The sequence below is a fragment of the Staurois parvus genome, unplaced genomic scaffold, assembly GCF_062004578.1.
Source record: "Staurois parvus isolate SC_StPar_1 unplaced genomic scaffold, SC_StPar_1.0 ptg000604l, whole genome shotgun sequence".
In the NCBI taxonomy this organism is placed as follows: Eukaryota; Metazoa; Chordata; class Amphibia; order Anura; family Ranidae; genus Staurois; species Staurois parvus.
The window spans coordinates 1,809,813-1,824,678 of NW_028318400.1; the positions used below are offsets into that span (position 1 = coordinate 1,809,813).

At 43.6% G+C, this 14,866-nt stretch overlaps 1 long non-coding RNA gene across 1 annotated transcript; it reads right to left on the minus strand.

Annotated features, from left to right (window-relative positions):
* Positions 1-1,938: 1,938 nt before the first annotated feature.
* LOC149449770 (uncharacterized) lies at positions 1,939-13,297 on the minus strand. The gene is made up of 2 exons (XR_016315365.1): positions 13,055-13,297; positions 1,939-2,122 (listed from the first exon to the last, which is right to left on the minus strand). It is a non-coding gene; the product is annotated as an uncharacterized LOC149449770 (long non-coding RNA).
* Between the last annotated feature and the right edge of the window lie 1,569 nt (positions 13,298-14,866).

Consider the following 14,866-nt stretch of genomic DNA (forward strand, 5'->3'; position numbering starts at 1 on the left):
AGGAACTCTACCCTTCCGGGTCACCCCGTGTTTCCACCACCTACCCACCTCCAAGCACCATTCCTTGGTTCCACCCCCTATGCACCTACCAGTACCACCCTTTTTAGAGAATACAGAACCAAGTATCATTTTGTGGTGCCAAGTCATTTTTATGGTATTTGTTAATGATAACAAGAAAAGCAGTGAAATAGATACCCTGTAGCTAGCAGCAATAGACCTCTCCCCAGCAACAATAGACCCCCCTTCAACATAGATTCTCTCCAGCATTAATAGATCCCCAGCAGCCAGAAACAAGAGACCTCCCCAGCAACAATAGGCCCCCCAGCAGAGGCATCCCTAGGTTTGGTGTCACCTGGTGCAATAACACGTGGTGTCACCCCTCCAGAGAGGAAGGAGCGGTGCCGGTGTAGCGGTAAAATGAGTATCCCATGAAGATATGTATCCCCTGAAGCAACTGCTCATGTACCGGTTTCAGGCTGAAGAAGCCGATCTCCAACTTTAGCACAGAGCTGCCACTGTTAACCACTTACAGGCTGCAAACCTCTGACGCTGATCCCGTGTATCACTATGGGTTGCAAGCAGGGGCGGACTGACCATTTGGAAACTCGGGCACTGCCAGAGGGACCGGGGTCATTAGGGGGCCCCATGAGATGCCCCTGGTACCTTTTTCATAGGTATTTTTGAGTTTGGGCAAGGACACAGGGGCCCCATGATCCCCTATTGCCCGGGGGCCCCATGAGTTGTCAGTCCGCCCCTGGTTGCAAGATCAGGTTGAACCTATACGGGGTTAACTGATCTTGCATCCCATAGTGATCCGCGGGATCAGCTTCAGCAGTTTGCAGTCTGTAAGGGGTTAACTGTGACAGCTCTGTGCTAAAGTCGGAGATCGGCGGTCGGCTTCTTCGGCCTGAAACCGTCACATGCGCAGTTGCTTTAGGGGATACATATCTTCATGGGTCGGGATACTCATTTACCACTACACCGGGGGCAGCTGTCACTGTGCCGGGAATCCGGGATCACCCCAATAACTGTCCAGGACCTTAACAGAGCCCAGAATCTCTGCTGGCATCCTACTCCTGTGCCCCCTGTGATGGTGTCACCTGGTGCAGCCCGCACCCCCCGCAGGACACCACTGCCCCCCCAGCAACAATGGACCCCCAAGCAGCAGAAGACTCCCAACAGCCAGCATCAATAGACCCTCCAGTAACAATAAACCCCTCCTTCAGCAGCAGATCCCCCCAGCAATGATTGATCCACAGCAACATAAGACCCACCTTCAGCAAAAATAGATCCCCCACCAGCAACAATAGACCTCCCCAGCAACAACAGACACCCCCCTCTGCAAAAATAGATCTAGCCTAGATTCCCCAGCAGCCAGTATCAACAGACCCTGCAGCACACCCCAGCACCCCTTGTCATTATAAACATTCAGTGCTGGAGGTGCCAGAACTGAGTTCCCCTGCGTTCCACAAATGCACTTGCTTTAGCCTCCAACAATTGTGCTTTGACATCTCAAACTGGTAAAACTATGACCTGCAGGACACCCTGTGCTGGAATGCAGTTTCCACCCATTCCGAATACCAGTAGATGATTAATACCTCAGAGCTCCTTCATACTCCAAAGCTTTGTCCTGTAAAAATGCAGTGATTCATGAAAAAGATTTTCAGGAGAAAATGAAAATAAAGGGAGTGACTAGTAAAATATGTGTTACTTTCTTGCGTCTATCATCTTTGTCAATTGTATGATCGTTTAAAATACAAAAAGAGAAAAATTGAATTGCCCTTACATTTGAAACAATGATGCCATTGTAAACAGCAATTTTCTTCACGAATATTGCTTTAAATATGTCAACGCTTGTAAAAATGGTAATTAGTACATGTCATTAGCCGTGCATTGAATAAAAATGTCTCTAATAGCAATCACTCAAGGCAAGTAATATAAGAATAATAAGATTTACTGCACACAATCCTTCTGTTTGCCTCTCTGTTAAAGTATGCCAGTTTTAGGCTCAGTGGTGAGTTATCATGGGCAGTGTAGACTGAGTCTGACAGCAAATGATATCCAAACACATCCCCTGTTGCTGCTGCTATTGGATGGGTCTGCATGGCGCTTTTCATTGCTTCTGTTCTTCCAGGGAGAGAGTCCAAGGTCAGGATTAAAAAAGCAGAGAGTTCAGGGTCAGGTTTAAGTAATACAGAGTTCAGGGTCAGGTTTAAGTAATACAGATAATTCAGGGTCAGGTTTAAGTAATGCGGAGAGTCCAGGGTCAGGTTTAAGTAATACGGAGAGTTCAGGGTCAGGATTAAATAACACAGAGAGTTCAGGGTCAGGATTAGGTAACACAGAGAGTTCAGGGTTAGGATTCAGTAACACTGAGAGTTCAGGGGTCAGAATTAAGTAATGCAAAAAGTTCAGGGGTCAGGATTAAGTAACACAGAGAGTTCAGGATCAGGATTAAGGAATACAGAAAGTTCAGGAGTCAGGATTAAGTAACACAGAGAGCTCAGGGTCAGGATTAGGTAACATAGAGAGTTCAGGGTCAGGATTAAGTAACACAGAGAGTTCAGGGTCAGGATTAAGTAACACAGAGAGTTCAGGGTCAGGATTAGGTAACACAGAGAGTTCAGAGGTCAGAATTAAGTAATGCAGAAAGTTCAGGGGTCAGGATTAAGTAACACAGAGAGTTCAGGGTCAGGATTAAGTAATGCAGAAAGTTCAGGAGTCAGGATTAAGTAACATAGAGAGCTCAGGGTCAGGATTAGGTAACATAGAGAGTTCAGGGTCAGGATTAAGTAACACAGAGAGTTCAGGGTCAGGATTAAGTAACACAGAGAGTTCAGGGTCAGGATTAAGTAACACAAAGAGTTCAGGGTCAGGATTAAGTAACACAGAGAGTTCAGAGGTCAGAATTAAGTAATGCAGAAAGTTCAGGGGTCAGGATTAAGTAACACAGAGAGTTCAGGGTCAGGATTAAGTAATGCAGAAAGTTCAGGAATCAGGATTAAGTAACACAGAGTTCAGGGTCAGGATTAGGTAATGCAGAAAGTTCAGGGGTCAGGATTAAGTAACACAGAGAGTTCAGGGTTAGGATTAAGTAACACAGAGAGTTCAGGGTCAGGATTAGGTAACACAGAGAGTTCAGGGTCAAGATTAAGTAACACAGAGAGTTCAGGGTCAGGATAAGGAAACACAGAGAGTTCAGGGTCAGGATTAGGTAACACAGAGAGTTCAGGGTCAGGATTAAGTAACACAGAGAGTTCAGGAGTCAGGATTAGGTAACACAGAGAGTTCAGGGTCAGGATTAAGTAATGCAGAAAGTTCAGGGGTAAGGATTAGGTAACATAGAGTTCAGGGTCAGGATTAGTTAACACAGAGAGTTCAGGGTCAGGATTAGGTAACACAGAGTTCATGGTCAGGATTAAGTAACACAGAGAGTTCAGGGTCAGGATTAAGGAATGCAGAGAGTCCAGAGGTCAGAATTAAGTAATGCAGAAAGTTCAGGGTCAGGATTAAGTAATGCAGAAAGTTCAGGGGTCAGGATTAAGTAACACAGAGTTCAGGATCAGGATTAGTTAACACAGAGAGTTCAGGGTCAGGATTAGTTAACAGAGAGAGTTCAGGGTCAGGATTAGATAACACAGAGAGTTCAGGGTCAAGATTAAGTAACACAGAGAGTTCAGGGTCAGGATAAGGTAACACAGAGAGTTCAGGGTCAGGATTAAGTAACACAGAGAGTTCAGGAGTCAGTATTAGGTAACACAGAGAGTTCAGAAGTCAGGATTAAGTAACACAGAGAGTTCAGAGGTCAGAATTAAGTAATGCAGAAAGTTCAGGGTCAGGATTAAGTAACACAGAGAGTTCAGGGTCAGGATTAGGTAACACAGAGAGTTCAGGGTCAGGATTAGGTAACACAGAGAGTTCAGGGTTAGGATTCAGTAACACTGAGAGTTCAGGGGTCAGGATTAAGTAACACAGAGAGTTCAGAGGTCAGAATTAAGTAATGCAAAAAGTTCAGGGGTCAGGATTAAGTAACACAGAGAGTTCAGGGTCAGGATTAAGGAATACAGAAAGTTCAGGAGTCAGGATTAAGTAACACAGAGAGCTCAGGGTCAGGATTAGGTAACATAGAGAGTTCAGGGTCAGGATTAAGTAACACAGAGAGTTCAGGGTAAGGATTAAATAACACAGAGAGTTCAGGGTCAGGATTAGGTAACACAGAGAGTTCAGAGGTCAGAATTAAGTAATGCAGAAAGTTCAGGGGTCAGGATTAAGTAACACAGAGAGTTCAGGGTCAGGATTAAGTAATGCAGAAAGTTCAGGGATCAGGATTAGGTAACACAGAGAGTTCAGGGTCAGGATTAAGTAACACAGAGAGTTCTGGGTCAGGATTAAGTAACACAGAGAGTTCAGGGTCAGGATTAAGTAATGCAGAAAGTTCAGGGATCAGGATTAAGTAACACAGAGTTCAGGGTCAGGATTAAGTCATGCAGAAAGTTCAGGGGCCAGGATTAAGTAACACAGAGTTCAGGGTCAGGATTAGTTAACACAGAGAGTTCAAGGTCAGAATTAGGTAACACAGAGAGTTCAGGGTCAGGATTAAGTAACACAGAGAGTTCAGGAGTCAGGATTAGGTAACACAGAGAGTTCAGGAGTCAGGATTAGGTAACACAGAGAGTTCAGAGGTCAGGATTAGGTAACACAGAGAGTTTAGGGTCAGGATTAAGTAATACAGAGAGTTCAGGGTCAGGTTTAAGTAATACGGAGCGTTCAGGGTTAGGTTTAAGTAATATGGAGAATTCAGGGTCAGGTTTAAGAAATACGGAGAGTCCAGGGTCAGGTTTAAGTAATGCGGAGAGTTCAGGGTCAGGTTTAAGTAATACGGAGAGTTCAGGGTCAGGATTAAATAACACAGAGAGTTCAGGGTCAGGATTAAGTAACACAGAGAGTTCAGGGTCAGGATTAGGTAACAAAGAGAGTTCAGGGTCAGGATTAGGTAACACAGAGAGTTCAGGGTTAGGATTCAGTAACACCGAGAGTTCAGGGGTCAGGATTAAGTAACACAGAGAGTTCAGGGTCAGGATTAAGGAATACAGAAAGTTCAGGAGTCAGGATTAAGTAACACAGAGAGCTCAGGGTCAGGATTAGGTAACAGAGAGTTCAGGGTCAGGATTAAGTAACACAGAGAGTTCAGGAGTCAGGATTAGGTAACACAGAGAGTTCAGGAGTCAGGATTAGGTAACACAGAGAGTTCAGAGGTCAGGATTAGGTAACACAGAGTTTAGGGTCAGGATTAAGTAACAGAGAGAGTTCAGGAGTCAGGATTAAGTAATACAGAGAGTTCAGGGTCAGGTTTAAGTAATACGGAGCGTTCAGGGTCAGGTTTAAGTAATATGGAGAGTTCAGGGTCAGGTTTAAGTAATGCGGAGAGTTCAGGGTCAGGTTTAAGTAATACGGAGAGTTCAGGGTCAGGTTTAAGTAACACAGAGAGTTCAGGGTCAGGATTAAATAACACAGAGAGTTCAGGGTCAGGATTAAGTAACACAGAGAGTTCAGGGTCAGGATTAGGTAACAAAGAGAGTTCAGGGTCAGGATTAGGTAACACAGAGAGTTCAGGGTCAGGATTAAGTAACACAGAGAGTTCAGGGTCAGGATTAGGTAACACAGAGAGTTCAGGGTCAGGATTAAGTAACACACAGAGTTCATGGTCAGGATTAAGTAACACAGAGAGTTCAGGGTCAGGATTAAGTAATGCAGAAAGTTCAGGGGTCAGGATTAAGTAACACAGAGTTCAGGATCAGGATTAGTTAACACAGAGAGTTCAGGGTCAGGATTAGGTAACACAGAGAGTTCAGGGTCAGGATTAGATAACACAGAGAGTTCAGGGTCAAGATTAAGTAACACAGAGAGTTCAGGGTCAGGATAAGGTAACACAGAGAGTTCAGGGTCAGGCTTAGGTAACACAGAGAGTTCAGGGTCAGGATTAAGTAACACAGAGAGTTCAGGAGTCAGGATTAGGTAACACAGAGAGTTCAGAAGTCAGGATTAGGTAACACAGAGAATTCAGAGGTCAGAATTAAGTAATGCAGAAAGTTCAGGGGTCAGGATTAAGTAACACAGAGTTCAGGGTCAGGATTAAGTAATGCAGAAAGTTCAGGGGTCAGGATTAGGTAACATAGAGTTCAGGGTCAGGATTAGTTAACACAGAGAGTTCAGGGTCAGGATTAGGTAACACAGAGAGTTCAGGGTCAGGATTAGGTAACACAGAGAGTTCAGAGGTCAGAATTAAGTAATGCAAAAAGCTCAGGGGTCAGGATTAAGTAATACAGAGAGTTCAGGGTCAGGATTAAGGAATGCAGAAAGTTCAGGAGTCAGGATTAAGTAACACAGAGAGCTCAGGGTCAGGATTAGGTAACATAGAGAGTTCAGGGTCAGGAATAAGTAACACAGAGAGTTCAGGGCCAGGATTAAGTAACACAGAGAGTTCAGGGTCAGGATTAGGTAACACAGAGAGTTCAGGGTCAGGATTAAGTAACACAGAGAGTTCTGGGTCAGGATTAAGTAACACAGAGAGTTCAGGGTCAGGATTAAGTAATGCAGAAAGTTCAGGGATCAGGATTAAGTAACACAGAGTTCAGGGTCAGGATTAAGTCATGCAGAAAGTTCAGGGGCCAGGATTAAGTAACACAGAGTTCAGGGTCAGGATTAGTTAACACAGAGAGTTCAAGGTCAGAATTAGGTAACACAGAGAGTTCAGGGTCAGGATTAAGTAACACAGAGAGTTCAGGAGTCAGGATTAGGTAACACAGAGAGTTCAGGAGTCAGGATTAGGTAACACAGAGAGTTCAGAGGTCAGGATTAGGTAACACAGAGAGTTTAGGGTCAGGATTAAGTAACACAGAGAGTTCAGGAGTCAGGATTAAGTAATACAGAGAGTTCAGGGTCAGGTTTAAGTAATACGGAGCGTTCAGGGTCAGGTTTAAGTAATATGGAGAGTTCACGGTCAGGTTTAAGTAATACGGAGAGTCCAGGGTCAGGTTTAAGTAATACGGAGAGTTCAGGGTCAGGTTTAAGTAACACAGAGAGTTCAGGGTCAGGATTAAATAACACAGAGAGTTCAGGGTCAGGATTAAGTAACACAGAGAGTTCAGGGTCAGGATTAGGTAACAAAGAGAGTTCAGGGTCAGGATTAGGTAACACAGAGAGTTCAGGGTTAGGATTCAGTAACACCGAGAGTTCAGGGGTCAGGATTAAGTAACACAGAGAGTTCAGAGGTCAGAATTAAGTAATGCAAAAAGTTCAGGGGTCAGGATTAAGTAACACAGAGAGTTCAGGGTCAGGATTAAGGAATACAGAAAGTTCAGGAGTCAGGATTAAGTAACACAGAGAGCTCAGGGTCAGGATTAGGTAACAGAGAGTTCAGGGTCAGGATTAAGTAACACAGAGAGTTCAGGAGTCAGGATTAGGTAACACAGAGAGTTCAGGAGTCAGGATTAGGTAACACAGAGAGTTCAGAGGTCAGGATTAGGTAACACAGAGTTTAGGGTCAGGATTAAGTAACACAGAGAGTTCAGGAGTCAGGATTAAGTAATACAGAGAGTTCAGGGTCAGGTTTAAGTAATACGGAGCGTTCAGGGTCAGGTTTAAGTAATATGGAGAGTTCAGGGTCAGGTTTAAGTAATGCGGAGAGTTCAGGGTCAGGTTTAAGTAATACGGAGAGTTCAGGGTCAGGTTTAAGTAACACAGAGAGTTCAGGGTCAGGATTAAATAACACAGAGAGTTCAGGGTCAGGATTAAGTAACACAGAGAGTTCAGGGTCAGGATTAGGTAACAAAGAGAGTTCAGGATCAGGATTAGGTAACACAGAGAGTTCAGGGTCAGGATTAAGTAACACAGAGAGTTCAGGGTCAGGATTAGGTAACACAGAGAGTTCAGGGTCAGGATTAAGTAACACACAGAGTTCATGGTCAGGATTAAGTAACACAGAGAGTTCAGGGTCAGGATTAAGTAATGCAGAAAGTTCAGGGGTCAGGATTAAGTAACACAGAGTTCAGGATCAGGATTAGTTAACACAGAGAGTTCAGGGTCAGGATTAGGTAACACAGAGAGTTCAGGGTCAGGATTAGATAACACAGAGAGTTCAGGGTCAAGATTAAGTAACACAGAGAGTTCAGGGTCAGGATTAGGTAACACAGAGAGTTCAGGGTCAGGATTAAGTAACACAGAGAGTTCAGGAGTCAGGATTAGGTAACACAGAGAGTTCAGAAGTCAGGATTAGGTAACACAGAGAATTCAGAGGTCAGAATTAAGTAATGCAGAAAGTTCAGGGGTCAGGATTAAGTAACACAGAGTTCAGGGTCAGGATTAAGTAATGCAGAAAGTTCAGGGGTCAGGATTAGGTAACATAGAGTTCAGGGTCAGGATTAGTTAACACAGAGAGTTCAGGGTCAGGATTAGGTAACACAGAGAGTTCAGGGTCAGGATTAGGTAACACAGAGAGTTCAGAGGTCAGAATTAAGTAATGCAAAAAGCTCAGGGGTCAGGATTAAGTAATACAGAGAGTTCAGGGTCAGGATTAAGGAATGCAGAAAGTTCAGGGTCAGGATTAGGTAACACAGAGAGTTCAGGGTCAGGATTAAGTAACACAGAGAGTTCAGGGTCAGGATTAAGTAATGCAGAAAGTTCAGGGATCAGGATTAAGTAACACAGAGTTCAGGGTCAGGATTAAGTCATGCAGAAAGTTCAGGGGCCAGGATTAAGTAACACAGAGTTCAGGGTCAGGATTAGTTAACACAGAGAGTTCAAGGTCAGAATTAGGTAACACAGAGAGTTCAGGGTCAGGATTAAGTAACACAGAGAGTTCAGGAGTCAGGATTAGGTAACACAGAGAGTTCAGGAGTCAGGATTAGGTAACACAGAGAGTTCAGAGGTCAGGATTAGGTAACACAGAGAGTTTAGGGTCAGGATTAAGTAACACAGAGAGTTCAGGAGTCAGGATTAAATAATACAGAGAGTTCAGGGTCAGGTTTAAGTAATACGGAGCGTTCAGGGTCAGGTTTAAGTAATATGGAGAGTTCACGGTCAGGTTTAAGTAATACGGAGAGTCCAGGGTCAGGTTTAAGTAATATGGAGAGTTCAGGGTCAGGTTTAAGTAACACAGAGAGTTCAGGGTCAGGATTAAATAACACAGAGAGTTCAGGGTCAGGATTAAGTAACACAGAGAGTTCAGGGTCAGGATTAGGTAACAAAGAGAGTTCAGGGTCAGGATTAGGTAACACAGAGAGTTCAGGGTTAGGATTCAGTAACACCGAGAGTTCAGGGGTCAGGATTAAGTAACACAGAGAGTTCAGAGGTCAGAATTAAGTAATGCAAAAAGTTCAGGGGTCAGGATTAAGTAACACAGAGAGTTCAGGGTCAGGATTAAGGAATACAGAAAGTTCAGGAGTCAGGATTAAGTAACACAGAGAGCTCAGGGTCAGGATTAGGTAACAGAGAGTTCAGGGTCAGGATTAAGTAACACAGAGAGTTCAGGAGTCAGGATTAGGTAACACAGAGAGTTCAGGAGTCAGGATTAGGTAACACAGAGAGTTCAGAGGTCAGGATTAGGTAACACAGAGTTTAGGGTCAGGATTAAGTAACACAGAGAGTTCAGGAGTCAGGATTAAGTAATACAGAGAGTTCAGGGTCAGGTTTAAGTAATACGGAGCGTTCAGGGTCAGGTTTAAGTAATATGGAGAGTTCAGGGTCAGGTTTAAGTAATGCGGAGAGTTCAGGGTCAGGTTTAAGTAATACGGAGAGTTCAGGGTCAGGTTTAAGTAACACAGAGAGTTCAGGGTCAGGATTAAATAACACAGAGAGTTCAGGGTCAGGATTAAGTAACACAGAGAGTTCAGGGTCAGGATTAGGTAACAAAGAGAGTTCAGGGTCAGGATTAGGTAACACAGAGAGTTCAGGGTCAGGATTAAGTAACACAGAGAGTTCAGGAGTCAGGATTAGGTAACACAGAGAGTTCAGAGGTCAGGATTAGGTAACACAGAGAGTTTAGGGTCAGGATTAAGTAACACAGAGAGTTCAGGAGTCAGGATTAAGTAATACAGAGAGTTCAGGGTCAGGTTTAAGTAATACGGAGCGTTCAGGGTCAGGTTTAAGTAATATGGAGAGTTCAGGGTCAGGTTTAAGTAATACGGAGAGTCCAGGGTCAGGTTTAAGTAATGCGGAGAGTTCAGGGTCAGGTTTAAGTAATACAGAGAGTTCAGGGTCAGGTTTAAGTAACACAGAGAGTTCAGGGTCAGGATTAAATAACACAGAGAGTTCAGGGTCAGGATTAAGTAACACAGAGAGTTCAGGGTCAGGATTAGGTAACAAAGAGAGTTCAGGGTCAGGATTAGGTAACACAGAGAGTTCAGGGTTAGGATTCAGTAACACAGAGAGTTCAGGGGTCAGGATTAAGTAACACAGAGAGTTCAGAGGTCAGAATTAAGTAATGCAAAAAGTTCAGGGGTCAGGATTAAGTAACACAGAGAGTTCAGGGTCAGGATTAAGGAATACAGAAAGTTCAGGAGTCAGGATTAAGTAACACAGAGAGCTCAGGGTCAGGATTAGGTAACAGAGAGTTCAGGGTCAGGATTAAGTAACACAGAGAGTTCAGGAGTCAGGATTAGGTAACACAGAGAGTTCAGGAGTCAGGATTAGGTAACACAGAGAGTTCAGAGGTCAGGATTAGGTAACACAGAGTTTAGGGTCAGGATTAAGTAACACAGAGAGTTCAGGAGTCAGGATTAAGTAATACAGAGAGTTCAGGGTCAGGTTTAAGTAATACGGAGAGTTCAGGGTCAGGTTTAAGTAATATGGAGACTTCAGGGTCAGGTTTAAGTAATGCGGAGAGTTCAGGGTCAGGTTTAAGTAATACGGAGAGTTCAGGGTCAGGTTTAAGTAACACAGAGAGTTCAGGGTCAGGATTAAAAAACACAGAGAGTTCAGGGTCAGGATTAAGTAACACAGAGAGTTCAGGGTCAGGATTAGGTAACAAAGAGAGTTCAGGGTCAGGATTAGGTAACACAGAGAGTTCAGGGTCAGGATTAAGTAACACAGAGAGTTCAGGGTCAGGATTAAGTAACACAGAGAGTTCAGGGTCAGGATTAGGTAACACAGAGTGTTCAGGGTCAGGATTAAGTAACACAGAGAGTTCAGGGTCAGGATTAAGTAACACAGAGAGTTCAGGGTCAGGATTAAGGAATGCAGAGAGTCCAGAGGTCAGAATTAAGTAATGCAGAAAGTTCAGGGGTCAGGATTAAGTAACACAGAGAGTTCAGGGTCAGGATTAAGTAATGCAGAAAGTTCAGGGGTCAGGATTAAGTAACACAGAGTTCAGGATCAGGATTAGTTAACACAGAGAGGGTCAGGTTTAAGTAATGCGGAGAGTTCAGGGTCAGGTTTAAGTAACACAGAGAGTTCAGGGTCAGGATTAAGTAACACAGAGTTCAGGATCAGGATTAGTTAACACAGAGAGTTCAGGGTCAGGATTAAATAACACAGAGAGTTCAGGGTCAGGATTAAGTAACACAGAGAGTTCAGGGTCAGGATTAGGTAACAAAGAGAGTTCAGGGTCAGGATTAGGTAACACAGAGAGTTCAGGGTTAGGATTCAGTAACACCGAGAGTTCAGGGGTCAGGATTAAGTAACACAGAGAGTTCAGAGGTCAGAATTAAGTAATGCAAAAAGTTCAGGGGTCAGGATTAAGTAACACAGAGAGTTCAGGGTCAGGATTAAGGAATACAGAAAGTTCAGGAGTCAGGATTAAGTAACACAGAGAGCTCAGGGTCAGGATTAGGTAACAGAGAGTTCAGGGTCAGGATTAAGTAACACAGAGAGTTCAGGAGTCAGGATTAGGTAACACAGAGAGTTCAGGGTCAGGATTAAGGAATGCAGAGAGTCCAGAGGTCAGAATTAAGTAATGCAGAAAGTTCAGGGGTCAGGATTAAGTAACACAGAGAGTTCAGGGTCAGGATTAGATAACACAGAGAGTTCAGGGTCAGGATTAAGTAACACAGAGAGTTCAGGGTCAGGATAAGGTAACACAGAGAGTTCAGGGTCAGGATTAGGTAACACAGAGAGTTCAGGGTCAGGATTAAGTAACACAGAGAGTTCAGGAGTCAGGATTAGGTAACACAGAGAGTTCAGAAGTCAGGATTAAGTAACACAGAGAGTTCAGAGGTCAGAATTAAGTAATGCAGAAAGTTCAGGGGTCAGGATTAAGTAACACAGAGTTCAGGGTCAGGATTAAGTAATGCAGAAAGTTCAGGGGTCAGGATTAGGTAACACAGAGTTCAGGGTCAGGATTAGTTAACACAGAGAGTTCAGGGTCAGGATTAGGTAACACAGAGAGTTCAGAGGTCAGAATTAAGTAATGCAAAAAGCTCAGGGGTCAGGATTAAGTAATACAGAGAGTTCAGGGTCAGGATTAAGGAATGCAGAAAGTTCAGGAGTCAGGATTAAGTAACACAGAGAGCTCAGGGTCAGGATTAGGTAACATAGAGAGCTCAGGGTCAGGAATAAGTAACACAGAGAGTTCAGGGTCAGGATTAGGTAACACAGAGAGTTCAGGGTCAGGATTAAGTAACACAGAGAGTTGAGGGTCAGGATTAAGTAATGCAGAAAGTTCAGGGATCAGGATTAAGTAACACAGAGTTCAGGGTCAGGATTAAGTCATGCAGAAAGTTCAGGGATCAGGATTAAGTAACACAGAGTTCAGGGTCAGAATTAGGTAACACAGAGAGTTCAGGGTCAGGATTAGGTAACACAGAGAGTTCAGGAGTCAGGATTAGGTAACACAGAGAGTTCAGAGGTCAGGATTAGGTAACACAGAGAGTTTAGGGTCAGGATTCAAAAACAGAGAGTTTATGACCAGGTAAGTAACAAGGAGAGTTCAGAGGTCAGAATTAAGCCATGCACAGAGCTCAGAGGTTATGATTAAATAAAGCACAGTTGAGGGGTTAGGATTAAGTAGCACACAGACTTCAGGAGTAAGTGTTCTGGGATCAGGTCAGCAGTTACTTACAGATTGTAACTTGTCTCAGTTATCCACATAGACCCAGCATTGTCTCTGGGAGTTGGGTAGTGTAGTCATCTATCAAGAAGAGCACAGCTGGAACGTTCCGTGTGTGCGTGGCAGTATGAATCACTCTAGTGGTGCCATTTTAGAATTGCTATTTGAGCAGTGTGATGGGATGGAGTCTGCATACTGCAGATTTATAGTGCCCAGCTCCTGGAGACAAATCTGAGGATGACTTCTTTCCCAGGACTGCCCCTGGGAAACAGGGACAAATGGCAATCTTAGTTTATGTATCTGAAAATTATGGCACAGGTTTATGTAGCACAGTGGCTAAATGGTAGCACTTCTGCCTGGCAGTACTAGGGTTGCTGGTTTGCATCCCAACCACTGCACCACCTGCCTAGAGTTTGCATGTTCTCCGTGTTCCTGCGTGGGTTTCTGGTAGGATAATTGGCTCTTGTCTACTTTGGCCCTAATATGTGTATGTATGAATGTGAGGTAGGGACCTTAGATTGTACACCCCTTGAGGGTTAGGGACTGATGTGAATGTACAATACATATACAGTTAGGTCCATATATATTTGGACACAGTCACAATTTTCATACTTTTGGCTTTGTATGCCACCAGAATAAATTAAAACAAAACAATCCAACTGAATTTGAAGTGCAGACTTTCAGCTTTAATTCAAGGGGTTGAACATAAATATCAAGTACAAGTTTTAGGAACTGCAATCATTTTTATACACAGTCCCTTCATTTTCAGGGGCACAAATGTAATTGGACAAATGAATATAATCATATATAAAATGTTCATTTTTAATATTTTGTTGAGAATCCTTTACTGGCAATGACTGCCTGAAGTCTGGAACCCATGGACATTACCATGAGTTACTAGGTTTCCTCCTTTCTGATTCTTTGCCAGGCTCTAACTGCAGCTGTCTTCAGTTGTTCTTTGTTTGTGGGTCTTTCTGCCTTTAGTTTTGCCTTCAGCAAGTGAAATGCATGCTCAATTGGGTTAAGATCAGGTGATTGACTCGGCCATTGCAGAATATTCCACTTCTTTGCCTTCAAAAGCTTCTGGGTTGCTTTTGCTGTGTGTTTTGGATCATTGTCCATCTGTACCGAGAAATGCCGTCCAATCAACTTTGCTGCATTTGGATGAATCTGGGCTGACAGTATATTTCTAAACACTGCAGAATTAATCCGGCTGTTTCTGTCTTCTGTCACATCATCAATAAACACCAATGACCCAGTGCCACTGGAAGCCATGCATGCCCATGCCATCACAATCCACCATGTTTTACAGATGACGTTGTGTGCTTTGGCTCATGAGCTGTTCCAAGCCTCTCCATGCTTTTTTCTTCCCATCATTCTGGCACAGATTAATCTTAGTTTCATCCGTCCAAAGAATGCTTTTCCAGAACTAGTCTGGCTTTTTTAGATGTTTTTTGGCAAAGTCTAATCTGGCTTTTCTATTCTTCAGGCTTATGAATGGTTTGCACCTTGTGGTGAACCCTCTGTATTTGCTCTCGTGAAGTCTTCTCTTGATTGTAGACTTTCACAATGATACGCCCACCTGCTGCAGGGTGTCCTCACTTGTCTGGATGTTGTGAATAGGTTTTTCTTTACCATAGAGACAATCCTGCTATCATCCACCACTGTTGTCTTCTGTGGACGTCCATGCCTTTTTATGTTGCTGAGCTCACCAGTGCATTCTTCTTTCCTCTGAATGTACCAAACTGTTGATTTGGCCACTCCTAACGTTGCTGCTATATCACAAATACCACAATCAACTCCAGACCTTTTACCTGATGAAGA